Source organism: Cnephaeus nilssonii (genome assembly GCF_951640355.1).
Source record: "Cnephaeus nilssonii genome assembly, chromosome: 15".
NCBI classification, from domain to species: domain Eukaryota; kingdom Metazoa; phylum Chordata; class Mammalia; order Chiroptera; family Vespertilionidae; genus Cnephaeus; species Cnephaeus nilssonii.
Genome location: NC_137086.1, coordinates 38114137 through 38131067, shown reverse-complemented (window position 1 = coordinate 38131067; position 16931 = coordinate 38114137). Strand labels below are relative to the sequence as shown.

General features: G+C 45.2%; 1 protein-coding gene across 2 annotated transcripts in view; it reads left to right on the top strand.

Annotated features, from left to right (window-relative positions):
* Positions 1 to 16931, top strand: part of SPRED2 (sprouty related EVH1 domain containing 2) — a 116004-nt gene that overhangs the window by 68768 nt on the left and 30305 nt on the right. The window lies entirely within an intron of this gene.

Sequence of the window (16931 nt, the reverse complement as noted above, 5' to 3'; positions counted from 1 at the left end):
GTAGCATTTATCTGGGAATAATCGACTTTTGTGTGTAGCTCAGAAAAGCCAGAAACAAGTACAGAACAGCCTTCCTAGGGCATGAAGCCCACTCTGAAGAACACACAAATGGGGCGACGACCACTCTCTGATCAAACCAGCTTTTATTAGTCCTGAGGATTCTTCTAGGGGTGAATTTGCTGGCTGCCTGTTTGCATTGACATCTGGGCCCAGAGTGTCTTGGGATGCATGTGGGGCAGTCATAGAGGCCATGCCCATCCCCAGGTGGATTCTTAATCACCAGCGTTTCTCCGTGACTAATGATCACCACAGGGAAAGCAAATGCTTCAGAGGCAGGCTGGCACTCCAGCCCTCTTAGAAAGAGCTTTTGGCTGGCATGCCAGGCTACTGCCTTCCTTGCTGCACACGTCGAGAGCGGCTCCAGGAGTTAGCTGCCTCATCTTCGTAGAGCTCAGTGTGCAAGGAACCGCAACGGGATGCTATCTCTTTCCAGATTTCAACCCAAGAGATGACTTTTTGTTTTCAGTGTTAATTCATACAGTTTGTAAAGGTTTTCAGATTGGAGGTGTCCAAGCCGGGTTGGGCTTTTTTGTGGTTTTCTTTTGAACACACGTTCCTTGTGCCCATCCAGAGGAAGAGGGGTTGCACTGGCCCCGTGGGGCCGGCTGTTTGACTGGGCCTCTTGAATTCCATTAAATGGAGCACAGACAGCATGTGTCATAAAGGCTGCTTGGGAAGGGTGAAGAGCAAAATTAGTGTGTGTGGGTGGGCATGTGTTCTCATCACATCGCCAAAGAACTGCAGTGTGCAAAATCTGGCAGGAACTTATTCCAAAGAAATATAAAACGGCCCCTTTTTCTGCTTTGAAAAATATTTTTAAAAACATCACAAACCCCCATGATGGAAATCTTAGAAAATCCTTAGAAAATCCTTGTGATTGTGGGGTGTGTGTGTGTATGTGTGTGTGTGTGTGTGTGTGTGTGTGTGTGTGTGTATAAAATCTCAAAACTGAGGTTGGAAGAGAAGAAATAGAAAGGGAGTAATAAAATATTTTTAGGGATTCTGTCACCTATATTGTAAACATAATAAGCATTCTATTCGAATATACTGGAATGGCAAAGGATTAGGGGAATTTTTGGAGCTAACAATTAGGGGAAAGTCTATTATGCTTAACGTGGCTTCTGTTCTTTGAGATGACTTTGTAAGAAAAGCCATTTTTATCTCAGTAAAACCCTCCACAAAGGAAATGCTTGTGTTTTTTATATATGCAATTTGTCTGGTATCTCAAGGAACAGAGCTTAGGCCACATTTACATTTATATTTAAAGCACAAGATCTCCCTTTTGTAGTTACCTTGAGATCTTGCAAATTTGTTAATTGTTTCTCATAGTGTAGAAGAATATTTCTTAGATTAAGGGAGGTGTGTGTGTGTGTGTGTGTGTGTGTGTGTGTTTTAATGTTTATTTCTTTCGGACTACAGAAATATTATTTTGCCAAAGCCCAAAATTTCTGAATTTGGGTCCTTCTTGAGTATACCCATTTCAAGTGGCCCTTTTTTGTTTCTCATATTATCTTTTTTGTGTGTGGCCAAGTAGATGCAATTCTACTACACATAACATAAAATGTGCCATCTTAACTATTTCTAAGTGTTTCAGTAAATTATTAGTGCTCACTACATGCATGCAACAGAACTCTAGAACCTTTTCATCTTGCAAAACTGCAACTCTAAATGCATGAAACAACTCCCCATATCGCCCTCTCCCCAGCCCTTCACAACCACCATTCTACTTTCTGTTTCTATGAGTTTGATTACTTTAGATAGCAGAATTTAGACATGGAATCATGCAGTATTTGTCTTTTCTGTGACTGGCTTATTTCACTTAGCATAATGCCCTCAAGGTTTCATCCATGTTGCAGCATACGACAGGATTTCTTTTTTCTTTTTAAGCTGAAAAATATCCTGTTATATGTATTTTCTTTATTCATTCATCCTTTGATGGACATTTAGGCTGTTTCCATCTCTCGACTGTTGTGAATAATGCTACAGTGAACATGGATGTGAAATTAATGCCTTTTGAGATAAGACTTGACTTTCAAAAAATGTCAGGGTTAATTCTCTATATGCAGCCACACAAGAAAAGGTGTGCCATCGTGTCATAACACCTTGTGTTTATCTAGCCTTTTTGGTTTACAAAAGAGCTTCCCTAGATCAAGTTGCTCAGCACAGGAAATGGCTGGGTATGTAGCCATGTGCAGTCCGGGATGGCGTATTTACGGTGCCTTCAGGGGTTGTGACCTTCTTGCAGGTGAGCTTAGTCCTGAGAGGTGGCTGAAGCACACCAAGAGTGAAATGAGCTGGGGTACTTCCTCTTGACCAAACAGTAAGACGGGGCTTTTTTATTCTTTCTTCTGATGCTAGTTGGCAGCCTACGATGACAGCATGGCTTCAGGGTAGTGTAATTGCGTCTGTTTGGCCATTCAGCCTGCCACCTGGTCAGTAAAGCTCCCTGGTGGGAGAAGTTGGCCGTGGCTACTCTGTTGTCCTGCCTTGGACAGTGGGGCAGTGGTCTTAAGCCACCACTGAATGCATGGCCTAAAAGATCGATTGGACTTCCTGGCGTAAGCATGTTGGTGATGGGCAGGAAGGCCCAAATTCAGCAGCTTAGCCTCCAGGGGTCTCAATTATCTGTGCACCCCAAGCGTCTCGAAATCAGACGGCTTCTAGCCCTTCCACAGGCTGGTAGACTCAGTTAGGTGTAGGGATAGCTCTTCCCCAGAGGCTGTCTTTGAAATCAATCTAGAATATTCTCCTACAAGTGAAACTATTTTAAGAATATTATGTTAAACTGTGGGCAAACTTAATAGCTAGTCGGCCTACACGTTCTCCTGACTGCCCAGCTCTTTTATGGCAGGAAAGTCACTTAATGGAAGCACGTGCCCCAAGTGGATGGCTCTGTTGTGTAATAACTCAGAAGGAAATGGCCCTCGTAGGTCAAATCCTGTTCCTCTCCGTAGTCAAGCACTGGTCAAGAAGGCACAGCTGCCTGAGTATCCTGTGAGCCTGAAGCTTGCCTTGTTCCTGCCCTTCTAATTGCTCGCCAGCAGTCATCGCCGCCATCAAGGCAAAGAACAGTTGTCCCAGTGACGCTTGGGATTCCTAATCAATAGTGTTGATTCGGATACCATTGCTGTAATTTAGCGCTTTCCTTTTGGTTTGACTGCTGCTTACTTAGGTGTAAAGACTTCTCAATCTTAGTAGTAGATGATCATCAGGTTGGCTCTTTTCAGAGCTATTCAAGATCCAGTGGTATGGAATTCCAGGGTCCCCAAAATGAAGCCTAAATCAGGAGTTTAAGAATTCTTCCTTGCTTGCCCTTTCTCCCCCACCCCACACCCAGGTGGGGAAAACTCTTGGCCAGAGCTTAATAGAAGGGGCCATTCCCACTGGAGGGGGAGGGAGAGGTTTCTCTCTCTTAAGGAGACTCTCAGTGGGCAGTAAAAACCATTTGGGAATAGAACTGTGATTCAAGCATTTTAGGAATTGATTGGACTTTCCTGCTGCTCACCAGTTTGTTTTTCCTGTGGAGAAAATACATTCCAATTTCAAACAACTGGTTTACAAGAAAACTTTTGTACCGCGAACTCGTTTGTGTCATTGAAGCATCCTGGACCCAGCGTGAAACTTGAAGTGCACAGAGTTGCTTTATCAAAGTGTCTCTCCCCATTTTTTAAATTAAGCAAATGCGTCATTACCTTTTGCTACTGGAACAGCTGTCTTGAGTCGATTGATAGAGCATATAGGTGAACTATTAGGGAGAAAGGAGGCAGATCCCGCTTCTCTTCTTTGCCTGCATTTGTCCCATAAACATGTCTTGAGGATTTTCTTCTACGTATAGCTGGAGAGAATCTCACATTTGTGGACGTATAAACCCAGTTAGAGAGCGAAGTTGTACCTATTTGACTCAAAGGATCTTATTAAACTCAATTTTCAGCCTTTTCCTGTTTTTTTGTTTTGTTTTGTTTTTCTAAAACACTTTGATAGACTAGCTTCACTCCTGGGAACTTTATAATTGCGTAACAACACTTGCACTGAGAGAACATATCTGTTAGTTTGTCGTGGTTTCAGGTCTTTGTGGTTTCAGGGGTTTTTTCAATTCAGAAGATATTTTCGGTTACCATTTTACTGCTGAAAGTTTTTGATCTGCTTTTGTAGAATATTCGTGTGGCTTCAGTTTGCTGATTCCTTTGGCACAGCTAAAGGGCTTTAAGGAGATGTTTTTTAATGTGTGTGTTTAATACAATTTTTTAAAAAAGGACCTTAAAGGTCATTTAGCCCCTACCTCTCATTTTACAAATGAAGAAACTGAGGCTGACTAGCAGAATTTGGGGTGCCTCACCCGTGAGTGAGAAGAGATGTGCTATAGAGGTTAAGTCTGCTGACTTATGGCACAACTTACACTGATGGATCCAAATGAGGATTGCCTCAGTCCGTGGGAAACTTTGCCAAGCTGAGCAGGTCCCACTTTTTTTTTTTTTTTTTTCATGTGGTTGTGTCATTAGTGATACCTCTTCATTTCTCCTTATGACTTCTTTGACAGTCAGTTGCCTAGCCAGTAAATTTTAAGGGACTAATGAGAATAACTTCTCTTATATCCTCTAAGTCTGTGACGGGGAACCTTTTTCCTGCCAAGGGCCATTTGGATATTTATAACATCATTCATGGGCCACACAAAATTATTAACTTAAAAATTAGCCTGCTCTATTTGGTCAAACATTTAATTAACTCACCCCTAATGCCTTGGCAGGCCCAGGCCAAATGATTTCGCAGGCCTTACATGGCCCTCGGACCGGATGTTCCCCACCCCTGCTCTAGATCAACTCGCTTGGATATTGGGACCTTTGCCACAACACGGGGCCCCTTTAAGACAAAGTGCCAGGGAGAGGGGTGGTTTACAGAGAGGAGAGCTTAGTCCTTTTCCTGTTCCAATGCCAGTGACCTTGAACAAGTCCCTCCTCCAGTGTGGACTGTAACTTTTTCATCTAAGCGAGGGGTCTAGGGTACATGGTTTCTACGATTCTTTCTGGCATAAAAAGTGTGTATCTAAACGTGTTTGGGTGGCTCTTCACAGTCCTAACTGAAGACCTAAAGTCTACCTGTAGGCCCAGCTCTACTCCAGTCTCTACCTGGTAGGTGAAGAGATCCAGAATTCTTCAGGGAGAGCAAATGCTTTATTTGTTTCTTAGTGGTAGGCTTTTCATCTCTGATGAGGGAGGTCGAAGAAAGGGAACTAAATCCCCTTTGGTAATTCTCGCCATTCACCTCTGTTGGAATATAGGCAGGGAGGCGGGCACTGCATGCTGCCTCTCCTCCCTGTGGGCTAAACTGTCACCTCCTTTTGTTTGAGAACAGGTCTTATTAAGGACTGGCTTGTAAAGGATTTTGTAGGTTTAGAATTTGGTATTAAGTAGTTCGGTAATTTCCTGCCCTTGTGACCATGGTTTGCCTTGGGGATTGGGAGGGATGGCAGGTGGCAGGCAGGTAAAAATATGGGAGGCGTGTCCTGGATCGAGTGAGGAGAAATAATTGGACTGAATTTTCAGTACCATTATCAGCATCTTCTAAAGTTTACTGTTAAATCTTCATTTAGAGTGTCGCACTATAGAAAAAGTTTTCTGTTTTTGTGTTTTTTTTCAACAAAGCATTTTGCCGAAAGGGGTGCACAGTCAACCCTCACCAGCTCCTGTCTGCTGCCAGCATTTTGCTATTATTATTGCTTAATCCACAGGACTTACCCCGCTATCTATCCCTCTCTCCATCCAAGTCACCTCGTCACTTTTTAATGCATCGCACAGTAAGTTACAGAAATCAGTATGCTTCTCCTCAGCGTTTCAGCATGTGGATCATTAAGGAAGCTCTTCCTTTGTTTTCTCCGATTCAATGAGAAAAGAGGAGATTCTGAGAAAGTCAGGCAAAGCATTCAAGGGCAGCAATTTAAAGACCCAAGTTAGAGATTATTAACTTTAAACCAACCCCCTTGGTATTTATGCGTTGTTGAAGTACCCATTTTTCTATTACATGTATACTTTAATGTGGTGAGAGTTAATTTTGTTCAGTAATTTAGTAAATGAGTTTAGTGATTTCTATCAGCTGATCTTTGGGTGTTTAAACGTGGATTGTAAGTGCCATCTTTGGAAGGGTGTGTGAAAACAGGGAAACCTGCTTCCGGCGTAAAAAGTGGGAGAAGAAGACGGGGCTCGATCTCCAGGGATGAGTTATTTTATGTAAGTTGGTAATCCTTTGATCCTGATTATGAACTCCACTGAACTTTGGGCAAAGCAGAGCAGCAGACAATAAAGGCAAAATTGTAAACCCGGGTTTCAGACTTGGGCCTCTACCCTCCCAGACTCCCAGTCCCCTCTTCACACCATGCTGTCACCCTTTAGGACAGAACCATTTTACTCTTTAAGAAGTAGATTCATTCTGTTTTGGTTTGAATAAAATTTTCATTTTTTAAAAAAAAAGTAGTTTGCTCATGTTCAGGTTGCCTGTGTTTGGGTGATTTTGGACAAAACTCAGAAGCCTCCTATAAATGCCTTGAGTGTTAATGAAGTGTTGTAGTAAAATCTTTCCATTATTTCCTAAAATGTTTTAGCTGTTCTTAAAATTCCCATGTTACCATTTAGAGAATTTGTGTATAATACTATGATAAAACTCATGATCTAATGCAGAGAATCATTTGCTGTTGAGTTTTAAAAAAGTAATCTTTTCCAAAAAAAATAAAAAGTTTTTAACTTGGTTGAGTTCGTGGAATTGTAATTTTTTTTGTTTATTTTAAAATTGTATTATATTTACTTTTTTGTTGTTGGAGGGCAGTATGAGCTAGTTTAATTTTCTGGATCCAGTGTTTTAAACTAAAAAAAAATAATTTAAAACGTATACCACAGCCTACTGTTGAAGAACTTGCCCACTGTATAGGCACTTGCTACATGAGGGTACAGAGGTCCCAAGTGGTTGAGCGGGAAACCCACCTAGGACTTAAGGGGTATGCGGCCAGGAACCTCTAGTTCCCCGGACCCTCGGGGTGGGTAAATTAGGATTTCTGCTGTTAATAGAAATTAGAGCAAATGGTTTTCAAATTTCAAGAAAAAAATGATTGTTCTTCACTGATCGTGCATCCCCTGCAATAAACTTCAAGCCTGCCCTGCCCCAGCTCTCCAGGCGCGACCTCAGCGGGGCCTTCTCCTCCTAGCTGGTACATTACTCACCTCAAGAGGTTCTTGCTCAGGAAAGTTATGTTGACACGGGACATTTGCCAAGGAGCCATTAAAACAAAATCTGTCCTAGACGCAACTTCTAAAACGGCCTGTTCAGGTGCTGAAGCTAAGATTTACTTCAGCGGATGGTTCATTGTCCCGGTCTAAAACTACCCCGGGTTATGGTTTGGGGTTGTACATTAGCAGAACAACCCTAATGCCTTTATCTTTCTTGTGCCCTAGCTCTAAGTGATCCGTCATCATGGGTATTATATATTTAGTATTCTTGTGGTTTCTGAATTTAAGTGCTGAATTTAAATGTCGGTAGGAAAAGCATTGTTGCTATTTTAAACCATAGCTTCGTCCTTAAGACGTTGGATATAATTAAGTAAATAAAATCAAAAGATTTTTATAAAAAGGTATTTACAAAAGAGAAAAGGATTGAGAACCATATATAAGTAAAAGCCAGTTGAACCATTTCATTTCCTGTGGAGGATTTATGCTTGTTCACAGTACAGTAGGGGACGTGCAGGAGGCAGCCGATCAATGATTCTCATCATTGATGTTTCTGTCTATCTCCCTTCCTCTCTGAAATCAATATATATATTTTTTACATATTTAAAAAAGAAAAAGCTTACAAGTTTCACTTCCACTCTCAGTCTTCGTTCCTTTGTGTCTTCGCTTCATTTCCTTTCTCTGGCCCTTAAGGGTAGCAGGACTCAGCAGCAAAGAAAGGGGGACCCGAGTGGTGAGCAGCACCCTGCCCAGGACCCTGCACTTGGGACAGCCCCAAAGAGCATCCGTTCCCAAAGACGCGTACCGGGCGGCGGCTTGGCCCCACGCGAGAGAGAATGTGCCGGAATACTCAGTACACCGGCACTGGCTCCTATGGCCTGAAAGTGTAAGGTAGCACCTGGGAGGTTAAAAAATGTGTGTTTACAGGGCGTTGTAATAGAAAGGAAACTATTAGAGGCATGTATTGTGCTGAATCAGCACTGGATGTTAGGGTCTGGACTTTCATTTAGAATCATAGAATCACTAGCTTATAAAAACAGGAGTTAGCAGTAACTATGCTAACAGGATATTTTTGTGTTTAAAATTTCAGTAGGAACATAAAAATACCAGAGGCCACGTCTAAAGAACGATCACTTGCCGGGCTTGGTTCTAAAGAGTGATTTATAAACTATTACGTTTAATAATCATGCCTGTTTCAAACACCAGTCGTGTTGGCAGTGCCTTTCACAATAATGGAGGAAGCAGCCCTTTCTCTGTGCCCTAGACAGTGTGTGGGGGTGAGGGGGGTCTATTTATATGCCCCAGGGTAGCTAGGTAGCATCAACAACAGAGATGCGGAATTAAGTGTGGCATGCGAGGAGGAGAATGGCCATGCCCCCTACTTCCCCCGCTGGGTGAGGGTAGAATTTGGACCCCCCCCCCCCCCGAAGGCTCTCGTGACCCTGCAGTGCTACAGAATTTACTGGTTTATGGTGCAAGGCTGAAGTGGGGATTCCTAAAACATTTTCACAGATTCTGAGCCCAGTACATAATAAAGAAACCTATTCATACCCCCTCTGGGGCTCCTACAATATAAGCAGGACCCCTGACTTTCAGCCTGATTGATTCCTGGGTGAAGCTTACATCCCTAGCCATTGCAAGGCAAACAGCCACAACCACCACCACCTTTTGGGTACCATTTATAATAATAAAAGTGTAATATGCTAATTAGACCAGACGACCTTCCGGATGAAGCCAGGGCCGGAGGGAAGCCGGTGCCGGCAGCTGGGGGAAGGAAGGCCTACTTTTGCATGAATTTCATGCATTGGGCCTCTAGTGTTATATATTGGGGTTCTTTTCCTAGAAACTCGTTAACCATTTTAAAATTACCTAAATTATGAAGATAAAACATATAAAAGCTCTGTTGTAATCCTCTGGGAGAATTACTCTGCATGGGCAAGATGAACTGCGGCATCTCAGAAAAGCAGGGCACGATGGAGGTTGGACTGCCGAGCCTGCTGTCCTCTCTCCGTAGATCTGGTCACTACCTGAGCGCCTTGGCACCGTGAGGTCAGAGTCATGTTTTTTTTCCCCTCCCAGATACAGGGTAGGGCAGTTTCCAAGCCAGCTTTCCGTCCAGTGTACTTCATGGCTGATTTCACGGATGTCACGTTACTGTGGGGAAGCCTTTTTCTTACATGATCTTAGCCCACTTTTGAGCTTCCCCAACTCTGATATTAGGCAAACCAGTTCTCTTTATGAAGCAAACTGACGTTCAGAAACTGTCTCTGCTTCATAGTGCCTGCTCATCAGCATCCGAGAGAGCTGGTCCTCTGCAGAAGCGGGCTTCTCCTGCCATCGTTCTCTGTAACGCCGCAGCCCGTACAAGCCCCCACACATTTTGGTAGACATTAAGCAGAGCGAGCACATCGTCTACCTTTAGTGGCTCGTACAGAGCTGAAAAGCACGTTCCCACCACGCACGAAACTATATATATATATAAAAGCCTAGTGACCAGACGGCGAATAACCGGTTGCTATGACACGCACGCTATGACACCAACTGGCCCGATCTGGCCCCAATCCCGCCCCCCCCCCAATCTCCTGCGGCCCCTCCCCTGGCCAGCCCCGCCTCCGATGCCACCCCCCCCCCGCCCCTATCGGGGGTGGGGTCTCTGGCCAACCACCCATGGCCCCCTCCCCCTGGCCGGCCCACCTCCTGGGGTCCCTCCCCCAGGTCACCCTCCCCGCCCCATAGGCCTCGATCGCCGGCCAGGCCAAGGGACCCCACCCCTGCACGAATTCGTGCACCAGGCCTCTAGTATTATGTATAATTTTTCTTGCCTGTAAACTTCAGAGAATATAAATTTCTAAAACTGGGGCAGTCAACTTAAAAAAAAATTAAGTAGTTGATGCTTAATAATAAAACAGTCACTCACAGAACCACCACTCGCTTAAATAGTATATGACCAATATCTTTGACTTCTCAACACACTTGATTCTGCTGAAATAGTTTGTTGATTCTTTTTTTTAAAAATAGCTAGACATATATATTTCATATACACATATATTTTATACATATACTATTTTATATATACACTAGAGGCCTGGTGCACGACATTCGTGCACTGGGGGGGGTGGGATCCCCCTCAGTCCGGCCTGCATCCTCTCGCAGTCCGGGTCCCCTTGGGATTGGGCCTAAGCAGGCAGTCAGACATCCCTCTCGCAGTCTGGGACCCCTCGCTCCTTACTGCCCACCTGCAGCAAAAGCAGGAGAGGCTCCTGCCACCGCTGCTGCGCTCGCCAGCCGTGAGCCCCGCTTCTGGCTGAGCGGTGCTCCCCCTGTGGGAGCGCACTGACCACCAGGGGGCAGCTCCTACATTGAGTGCCCCCTGGTGGTCAGAGCGCGTCCTAGCAGCCGGTTGTTCCACCGTTCAGTTGATTTGCATATTAGGGTTTTATTATATAGGATATATGATTCGATGAAATCAAAGAGCCTTTAGAAATCTATAGGCACAGGAAGATGGGGTAGACAGGGTGTGAGTACAATAAACTGTGCGCCTGGCTCCCCTGGTGGACTTGGGGTTCTTGTGGCTCAGTGGGCAGCTGCGGGGAAGAGGGAGCGTGGATCTTAGCTAATCCTTCTCAAGGTGTGGTGAAGTGGGGAAGGGTAGAAAAGAGGGCTGGGAGGAAATTAATGTTTAGCATAATGTGGAGATAAAGATCCCTGTAATGAGATAAGGGCTGGCTGAGGAGGGAGGGGTCTGGGAAGTATTTATGGGGGATGTAAGAGTTCTAGTCTCCATCCCTGAGCCGGGGAGGGGAGGAGCAGAGGACCGCTCACAGATGGCAGATGGGATGATTTTTCTCTGCGGGTGCGCCTGAGATTGGGCTGCAGCTCGGCCTTCAGGGTTCTGACTTGCACTGATAGTTGCCCCAGGTCCGTTTTGGATTTTCTCCTGTTGTCAAGGGCCTGACAGCCTCCCTGCCACTCCACTCTCCGGCAGCTGAAAAAGGCAGGCAGTGGCCAGGGGCCTGTTTTAATCATCAGAGTCCGCCTTTCAGCAAAAATAATCATGATGGCTACAACTTCTCTGTATCAGACACTTGACCTCTATCACTGCTTTTAACCCTCTGCACTGCCCAGCAGGATAGATCCATTCCTCTCTCCTCTCTCCTCTCTCTCTCTCTCTCTCTCTCTCTCTCTCTCTCTCTCTCTCTCTCTCTCTCCCTCTCTCCAAATAACAAAACTGAAGCTCAAAAAGAGGCTCAGCTACTGAGGTCAAGGCACTGCTGACCTGTCTGGCTTTCAACATTATTTACAGACAGTTGCCTCAGCACCATTTCCTACAATTCCTTTGTTTACTTCTGTAATGTGGCCCATACAGGGCCTGCTTTTAATCTAGGGAGAACTTAGAACATTAAGGGCTGAGATCCAAACCTTGCCTTGCCACTGTAGAATCAGCACTCCCCCCAATCCCCCAAAAAATCTAGCTTTGAAATTGTTCTTTCTGCCTTCGGATAGCACCTACCTCTTCTGTATGTTGAGCGATCACAGAACAACTCCTGTTTTTACAAATAAAGTCACACATGGCAACACAAAACTTTTTCCTTAAAGAAACCACATTTAAATGGCAGATCTCCAGTCCAATTTGTAAGAATCAATTTTACTCAAAATGCATCTAAAGCAGTGGTTCCCAACGTGGGGCACATGCCCCATGGGGGGGGGGAGCAATTTGATTTTTAAGGGGGGCAATTTGAGAATGAGTTATTAACGGAATTTTTTGCATTTCCTATGGCTCTAGGGGCCTCATATACAGTATCTGTATATATAAAAGCCTAATATGCAATGTGTTCCCTCAGGAGTTCGACCAACCGGGAGTTCGATCACTCGCTATGATGTGCGCTGACCACCAGGGGGCGGCACGGAACGAAGGAAGGCCCAGGCTGGCAGGGGAAGGGAGGCCCAAGCCGTCAGCCACTAGGGACCCTGTCCATGCACGAATTTTGTGCACTGGGTTTCTAGTATGAATATATGTCGTGACATATTTATGCATATCAGTTCTCTATAATATGTTTTGAAAATTTACTTGCCATTTTTTCATATCACTTCATATTATTATTATTTTTTAACAATTTCTTAGTGATTTCTTCCTTAGTACCTCAACTGTCCTTTCATTCTTTTATTTTTCTTTCATGGATGCCATGTTCTTTGGAAGCTTGTTTAGACTAGGTTAATGGTCTCTTAGGTTTCCTCCACATAAATAGGAGTTCACTTTTTGAATAATAAGTATATGTCACAGAGGGGGCATCAGGATTTTAGAGATGCCTTGGTGGGGCATGGCCAAAAAAAAGGTTGGGAACCACTGATCTAAAGAGTATGGTATTGTTTGGATGGCGGGAGTCAAACACCATTTGTAATGATGTTGATTCTGTGGGGCAGTTTAGCTCACATTCAGACACTAGGGCTCCATTCAGTTGGTGTCTGGACCCGCGTCTGGAACATCACCAGGCCCTAAATCAGTTACACTAGTTTTAGCAGTTGAAACTTTCAGGAGCATTTTTGTTGTTGTTATTTTTGTCAGAAATTATTTTGTAGGATTTCTGAGGCACGCTAGCAGCATTCTCCTTGTGCACGTTAGAACACTAACCTACCTTTGCCCTTCCTGCGCCCCTCCCCCCCCCAGCCACCCCCACATCTGGTTTAAACATGTTGTTTAATTCTTTCCAGAAAGAGGGGGAGGGGAGGTGGGAAGGGAGTTTTCCTCCCCTATTCCTTTTGGTAGTCGAGTTCATTGTCGTGTCTGTTCTGGGTGGGGTGAGATGCCTGAGGAACGTAAATACACCACAACTAGGAAGCAGCTGGCACGCAGCCATGCAGCTGGATTATCCAGACAGCCTTCGCAGCTTTTAGTCGTAACACTTTATCCCCCACCTCGTTTTAAATAGCCAGATGCCTCGGTTAATGCTGGCTATCGGAGATGTTACCGGAGAAGATGGGAGTGGGGGGTGTACTCCTGTCCCCGCAGCCCCTCACAGAGAAGGCGCCTGCCCTCAGGAAGGGGCGTGAGATGAATCAAGGCAGGACGGAGGATGCTGCAGATCCAAAAGCAAACGCCAGAATCAGCCCCTGTGGTCTGGACGCCAAGGGTTGGGGCATTTTTAAAAATCTCTCATAAATGAATACTTCTTGGAAATAAGTCTGTGACACTAGCGTAAGTAATACAGACTTCCTTTTTCATACTTAATTCACTCGAAAGGAGACCAGGACACAGCTGCAACACCAAAACAGCAAAAGCATGTTTCAGTGAGAGGTGTGTGGCCTTTCAGTTACTCGCCTTGGCCTTTCCCGTCAGGATGAACCCACAGTGCACGCACCGGAGGTTTGAAAAGCTGGGTTTCATACCACAGCTTTTACACATCCCGGGACCCCTTCCTCTTTCTAGAAAAGATGGGGTATTGAGGGGAAAAAAGATATTCTCAAGATGTTTGTATGAACTAATCTAAACAAATGTTATAAAATGTTCTTAATCTCTATGATCTAAAGGAATATGCATGTTGGATCCTTAAATAGATTAATGATGGAAACCATGTGATTTTTTTAAAATTCAGTTTTCCTATTTATTTATTTATTTATTTATTTATTTATTTTTAAATACATTTTTATCGATTTCAGAGAGGAAGGGAGGAGAGAGAGAGAGAGACATAAATGATGAGAGAGAATCATTGATCAGCTGCCTCCTGCACGCCCCCCACTGGGGACCGAGCCCACAACCCGGGCAGGTGAGCTTGACCGGAATCTAACCCGGGACTCTTCAGTCGGCAGGCCGACACTCCATCCGCTGAGCCAAACCGGCCAGGGCCAGTTTCCCTGTTTATTGAAAAGGAACTTTTTACCAGATCCCAATTAACTTATTATGGCTCATAAGCAAAAGGGTATTGAACACTTCGTGTTTTCTCAGGGATTCTGTTAGCTACAACTTATTTTTTTAAACCTGTTGATAAATATTGTATATTTAACCCAATCACTGTACCACCTACTACATGTAAGACACCATTCTAGGCTCTGGGGATATAGCAATGAACAGAAGGGGCAAAGTCCCTGCTCTCATGGAGTTTACATTCTAGTTGGGGAAGGTGGACAAACAAATAGGGCAGGGGTCGACTTAGCAGCATGTAGAAAGACAAAGCAGGCTGAGAAGATTTAAGAGGAGTGCACGGTACTATACATAAAGTGGACAGAGAAGTCTTCTGTGATGAAATTAACCTTGGGAATGAACCTCGTTTATGTGTCGGGGGAGAGAGTGAAATGGGGTTTTAAGCATGTGCAAAGGCCCTGAGGTAGGAATGGGCTTCATGGGGAGGACCCTCCAGGACAGTGGGACTAATGTGGAATGAGCAAGGAGGAGAGTGGTAAGATAAGGGCTAGATGTTTTTCGTTTTACTCAGAGTAATATAAAGAAATATTGGAGGGTTGGTTTGAGTTGCATGTCATACTCTGAGTCACCTGTCTATTTTCTTAGAAAGTTGGGCATGTGTGGAAGTAAGGAGGCCAGTTAGGGGGCTCCTGCAGTCGTCTGAGAGGTGGTGACAGCTGGGATCAGGGCAGAGTTGAGGGAGGTAGTCCAATGTGGGTTCTGGATATGTGTCAAAGGGAGAACCCCTCGATAGGAAGGTGTTGGGAATCACGAGTTCAAGCTGTTGGTTGATGTGCCTGCTAGGATACCCAAGCAGAGAAATCATAGGCAGTTGGTTTTACTGTTCTGAAGCTTAGAGATGAGGCCTGGATAGAAACATGGATTTGGCCACTGTTGGCACATACGTAGACAGTACTGACGTTGCAGCTGTTGACCCTGGCTTGGACCGTGGACGGGTTAGCCAGTTATCAAAGGAGAGGCAGAGAGTACTGGTCCAGAGTCGTAGGCGTGCTGGTGGGCACAGGTGCAGGGTCTTTTCCGATCGTGTCCATTTTCTCACTGAAATTAAAGCAAGCTCATCCATCATCTGACAGGGAGGTGGCAGGAGGACACGTGAAGTGATTTTGGGGACGGACTTGGGGAATGTCGCAGGATGCTGGGTGGCACTTCAGGACCCATGGAGGTTAGTGGTTGTGACTTTCACACTAGACCTGTACGTTAAACAGAGTGGGGGGTTTTCCTCTAACCATATTCAGCAGCCTGGGTGGGAGCATGGAGTGAAATAGATGGTGGCATTTCCCCTGAGTTGGGGTTTCGCCAGGCAATTACAATGAGGAGAGAACAAATGTGTTAAGGTTTTGTGCAAAAGAGTGTCATGATAGACCATGGAGCTTAAGTTGGGTAGAGAATCAAGTGAGAGCATAAGGGAGTGGGGAACGGTGTATGTGGGGTGGGGGTGGGGGGTGGGGATCATAACAGTAGATTGTGGCCCCAGTGGGGGCAGTTACTGAAGTTGAGGGAGTGAGCTTGCAAATTCGGGAGGTGGTGGCTGGAGAGCAGGATGGTTAGAATGAGGTCATGGGAGCTGAACAGCTATTGTTTAAGGTTAAGGCTGTGACTAGGCATGGGTGGGAGAGGTTGGGTGGAAGACCAGGTCATAGGAGCAGAAGAGTTCCAGAAGCTGAGAGGCCAAGAAATTGGAAGGATCCTTGGGGTGAAGAATGAAACTAGAAAGAACCATGACAGGGATCATGGTGGGAGGATGGAGGGACAATGAGTGTCTTCAAGGAATGCGGGGGAGTGACCCCGAGGCCTATAGGGGTAGTGGGGGCATGGTCAGACTCGGGAGCTTCAGAGGAACTGGGGAGAGGGCCACTGGCCTGCACCAGGGGTGAGAAAGCAGCCCGGTGTGTGTGGGCCCCAGAGGCTCAGCCCAGAGCACCTGTGCATTTGGGTTAAGAAAGTGAAAGGATCTTACACGAGGTACCCAGAGTAGAGTGGTGGTTGCCAGGGGCTGGGGAGAAGGGAGGATGGGGAGTTCGTGTTTAGTGAGAATGGATTTTTAGTCTGGGGAGATGAACAAAATTCTGGAGGTGGGTGATGGGGATGGTTGCAGAACAGTGTGAATGTGCTTAATTTAATGCCATGGAATTGTACACTTAAAATGGTAAATTTTACTGTATGTATGTTTTACCACCAAAAAAAAAAAGTCTGAGGAAGGGATAAGAAGGTAAGGGGTGGGGTGTCAGACCTTGAGTCTGATGGGCACCGTGGGAAGGGAGCTGGGTCGCAGTAGAGGGTAAACTCTCTAGGGAACCATGGAATGTAGGTGGCTTTGTCTTTGGGGGTGAGTAAGGTGATCAGGGACGTGGGGCGGAGGGACTGTCCAGATGGTCTCCCGCGGCTTGCAGACTGCGTGGCCAGGCTCCGCGCCAGCCTGGAAGGCGGAAGGAGGGGATTCTGTGTTACTCCGCATCTTTGTTTCCCTGGAATCTGGCACAGTGCCTGGCATATAGAAGACGGGGATATATGTTTGAATGAGTAAAGAATGAATTCTTTCCAAAGAAAGAGAGCAGCGAGTGAGATTTAATGGCCTTGCTGAAAATCCAAATAAATTTCCCGCAAAGTGACGGAAGAATGAAAAGAAGCTAGAGTTGGTCTCTGGAGAAGAAAGAGGATGTTTGGCAATTGTGCAAAAGAACTTAATGTGAAATTGAAATTTAGACTGGAAAAATAGAATCAAGAGGTTACACACGTGTAAAGGGCAC